At 51.5% G+C, this 4,624-nt stretch overlaps 1 non-coding gene across 1 annotated transcript; it reads right to left on the bottom strand.

Annotated features, from left to right (window-relative positions):
• Positions 1 to 897: 897 nt before the first annotated feature.
• Positions 898 to 1,084, bottom strand: LOC142685941 (U2 spliceosomal RNA). The gene has a single exon (XR_012855363.1). It is a non-coding gene; the product is annotated as a U2 spliceosomal RNA (small nuclear RNA).
• Between the last annotated feature and the right edge of the window lie 3,540 nt (positions 1,085 to 4,624).

The raw sequence follows: 4,624 nt of genomic DNA, 5'->3' as shown, positions 1-4,624 counted from the left end.
CTGGGCCCAGGCTTTTATCTATCTCTGAGGCCCCATTATGATGTCAGAAAGCTGGCTCTGGAATCCTGAGGGCTCCACTATGACACGTGCAAAGTTCCGTCTGAACTTTATATAAGACGGTGAGGCTCAGTCAGTCACTCAGTGTTGCCTGAGAGGGCAACACTGCAACAGCCGGCCGCCAGGCTGTCTTTTTTTTGCACATTTATTTGCCTCCAGGAGGCCACAAGAGGGAGACAAGGGACTGCAAAATGGAAAATAAGCATCCACCAACTTTACAGACAACTTCTCCTTGCTCCTACAACCTCCATCCTTGCACAGTTTGTTATTCTTCCAGGTAACAAAGTAACAAATCCAAATTGCTGCTCTCTTTGTAGGCAAGCAAGGGTTTGTTGCAACTGCAATTCTTACTTCTTCTTGAAATGTAGGGACGACAGTACATTCCATCACATCCATCTAGTGTACACAGGTAGGTCCATTGTGGCGGGTAGGCGGCTGGCTGCTTTAATGGCTGTTTGCTGTTCCCCTACTCCACTCCACTCCACTATTTGACTGTGGTGCTGCATCAATCAGTGGCTGGCTCAGGTGCAGCTCTTTAACTTACCTAGGAGGGAGGGCGGAGAGAAGACAAGGAAGGTGAATGAGCTGTTCCAATGTGAAATGCCGGAAACACAGAAACACAGAAGACACACACACACACACACACACACAACAAGAGGTGGCAATGTATTAATTAATTGCATTTAATAAATGAGCTCATTATCACACATGACTGTACAAATGCATTGTCCAACAGGTGTTGAAATAATGGGATTAAAAGGGGAGATCCCATCAGAAAGACAAAAACAATAGCAAACACAAATAGCACTTTTGGAATCTGATTTTAGTCAACACATAAGGGAAGGGTGCACCGGTCCTGGAAATACTGCAATACCAGGTCAATGCGTGGAGTGGACAGAGCAAGCTCTATTTCCATCTCCCTGTTCTAAAAATCCATTTAATATATGGTCCCCAGATAGGGGACGTATCAGATATTAAACTGATAAGAACAGATTTTTGATTGAAAATTGCTTTATTGACAATCAATCGTCATCATACAAACATTACTGCGACGCAGCGCAAGCCATGAAGCAGCAAATAATAAATAATAACAGTCGTCAAACATAACATGACAGTATAATACACAGTACAGGCTAGCCTATGCTATACATTACACCACATGCTACACTAACATTCTTGCATTCACTAACGCCAAACAACAAAGCATTACAGACAAGTGATGGGATAGGGGAGTGGGTAGGAGGGGATAGGGAAGGGGGAAATCACAGGCCCGAAGCTTTATTGAAAGACAACACACAAGAAGGGAGAGTGGGGGGAAGGGGAGTATCAGTCCTCTTCCTCATCGACGTCCGGGCTGTCCCAGGTGGAATAGTCTCTGAGCAGGCTGTGGATCAGCCTGCGGCAGTCCTGGACGGACACACTCTCCCTCCGCAAAATCAGACGGTTCCTGGCAAACCATATAGCGTCCTTAAAGCAGTTCATAAGGCGCCAGGCTTCCTGGATTGCTCCATCCGTGGTATTCCCAGGAAATAGTCCATAAAGTACCGAGCGGTACGACAGTCTGTTCCTGGGTACTGAGTCCTTGAGTTCATGTTCCAAGGCTTTCAACAGACCCTGTGCAAAGGGGCACTGCCAGAAAATGTGCAAAGATGTTTCCTCCGTGAAGGGGCACCTGGGGCAGTACCGGGTCTTGCACAGGTTGCGGGCATGCATGAATGACCTAAGAGGCAGTCCTCCCTGGATGGCCATCCATGAAATGTCCTTGTGCCCGTTGGTCAACCTGCCAGATGACACGTTAGTCCAAACAGTCTCCAACGTGTCGGCATGAAGCCCTGGAACAGACTCCAGTGAGTCCTTTGCTCTGATGTGCTTGTGGATCGTCTTAGGTTTCCACAAGTCGGGCTTAAGACCCTCCAGTTGATGCTCCCTCACAAACCGGACGACATCTCCGTAGAACCAGGGAGCGTGCCAGTTGTAAGGGAAGGAGCTGTCCCACTTGTCCCAGCCAAAACCTCGCCAGAGGGGAAGGAGGAAGTAGCGGGACATGGCCTTGCCCGCAGAGCCGTTTGCTGTCCTCAGAGTCCTACGAACACAGTCACATACAAAAGCGATCCGCAGCAGAGTGGGAATGTCGGGTATACCCTTCCCACCTTTGCGGGGCTCCTTGTACATAACAGTCCGCTTTACTCTGTCCATTTTCGAGCCCCAGATGAAGCGAAACACAGTCCTGGTAATGGCCCTCGAGACCGTTGCAAGAGGGGGCCATGCCTGTGCAGTGTATTGTAGCACAGGCAAGACTTCGTTACGCAGGACCATTGCTTTGCCCTCAATAGTGAGTTGTCTGAGGCTCCACAGTCCGATCCTTTGGTTGACTTTGGCCAAGCGTTCTTCCCACGACTTTAGGGCTGCACCTTCCTTACCGAACCAGACTCCCAGAATTTTGATGAAGTCCGGCTTGATAGTAAACGGGAAGGAGGCAGGAGAAGGCAGGTACCACTTTCCGAAGAGCATGGCTTCCGACTTCCCGCAGTTGACTTTTGCCCCTGAAGCGCGTCCGAACTCCTCACAGGTCTGGACGAGTGCAGTCACCGAACTCTGGTCAGCGCAGAAGACGGTCACGTCGTCCATGTACAGCGAGCATTTGACCTCGAAGTGTCCTGGACCTGGTGCGGTGATCCCTCTGATCTCTCCATTCTGCCGGATAGCCTCTGCGAAGAGCTCTATAACACAAACAAAAAGGAGAGGTGAAAGAGGACAGCCTTGTCTAACCCCCGACGATACAGGAAAGGGGTCAGTCTTCCAGCCGTTCACCAGCACCGAGCTGTAAATGTCGCAATACATCAGGTTAACATACAAACAGAACAACCTGCCAAGCCGCAGCCTACGCAGAGCCTTACCCATGAATTCGTGAGAGACCCGGTCAAAAGCCTTCTCCTGATCCAGACTGACCAGGGCCGCGTGTGTACGGCGGCTTTGCATGTAATGCACCGTGTCCCTCACCAGGGCAAGACTGTCGGCCACCCTACGGCCAGGAATGCCGCAGGTTTGGTCCGATCCGATGATCTGTCCGATGACAACCTTCAGTCTGTTGGTCAATACTTTGGCGAGGATCTTGTAGTCCACGTTCAGGAGAGAGATGGGACGCCAGTTTTTCAGGTCACATCTCTCCCCCTTCCGCTTATACAAGATCGTGATCATGCCTTCTCTCAAGGACGGTGGCATTCTACCCTCCACCACCATCTCCTCATAGAGCTCCAGCAGGTCCGGACAGATCAAGTCCCCCAGCGCTACATAGAGCTCTGCTGGGAGACCATCACTGCCCGGGGTCCTGCCGGGTCTGAAGGATTTAGCGGCAGAGAGCAGTTCCTCCACCGTCAGGGGTACGTCCATAGCCTCCGTACCTGCAGGATCAAGATGATTAGTGATACCTGACAGGAATTTATCGGCGGCTTCGGGGTCAGTGGTTTTCCGGGAGTAGAGGCTTCGGTAGTAGTCTGTGACGACTCCCATCACCTCCTTCTTCCCAGAATGCATGTTTCCGGTCTCATCTCGGAGTTCCTTCAGGGGCGTGTGGCCGGCATGGAGTTTCCTGAAAAAGAACGAGTTACATTTCTCACCCTTCTCCAGGTTCTCCACCTTGGAACGAAAGACAATTCGCTTGGATTCCTCCTCAAAGTGCCTTTTCAGGCCCTTTTTGGCTTCCTCCAGCTCCTTCCTGACGTCCCAGCCGCATTGAAGGAGGTCTTGCAGGGATCGCAGCTGACGCTGCATCTCTCTGAAGTCTCTCTTCCTCTCACACGCCTGTTGACGACTTTTTGCCTGAAAGAAACAACGAAATTCAACTTTAACATATTCCCACCAGTCACAGGTTTTGTCAAAGAAAACTTTATCATTCCTCCAAACAATATAGGCGTCTCTAAGTTCCGCCAGTACCTCTTCTCTTTCCAGCAGGGCACAATTCAGCTTCCAGGAGCCAGGGCCGGGAGGAAAACCGTGGCCGATGGCACCCTGGAAGAGAATGGCCCTGTGGTCAGAGAAGAAGCAGGGGACCATGGAGTGCCCATGCTGCTTGACTGCCCGGGAGGTGAACACAAAGTCAATCCGAGAACGAAGTGAGCCATCGGGTCGGCTCCATGAATAGTTCACAGAGCCGATCCCCATGGAGCCCACAACGTCCTGCAAGGATGCTTCGGTTACCATCTCGATAAGCAGTTTGGAACTGACATCCAGCTTGATTGAAGTGCCGGAACTTCGTCCATCCTCTTCGATGGGGCAGTTGAAGTCCCCGGCCATCACCACTGCCCTAGTGGTGGCGAGCTGGGTCCGCAGGGTCTGGAATAGTTCCAGGCGCTCAGCCTTCATAGGGGGAGCGTATACGTTGATGAGCCTAATCGGCTCTCCTGCCCAGGAACCGTCTACGACCAACAAGCGGCCGCAGGCGAGCTCCTGGACAGAGTCAACAGTAAATACGCTTCCCCTAATCAGGATGGCAACCCCTGCAGACTTACAGTCGCCCCCACCAGACCAGTAGGACGGGCCATGGGTCCACTGCCTGGCCAGATGATGG

The sequence above is a fragment of the Rhinoderma darwinii genome (genome assembly GCF_050947455.1).
Source record: "Rhinoderma darwinii isolate aRhiDar2 chromosome 5 unlocalized genomic scaffold, aRhiDar2.hap1 SUPER_5_unloc_16, whole genome shotgun sequence".
Classification (NCBI taxonomy): Eukaryota; Metazoa; Chordata; class Amphibia; order Anura; family Rhinodermatidae; genus Rhinoderma; species Rhinoderma darwinii.
Note: the sequence above shows the minus strand (reverse complement) of the source record. Positions and strands in the feature narration are given on the sequence as shown.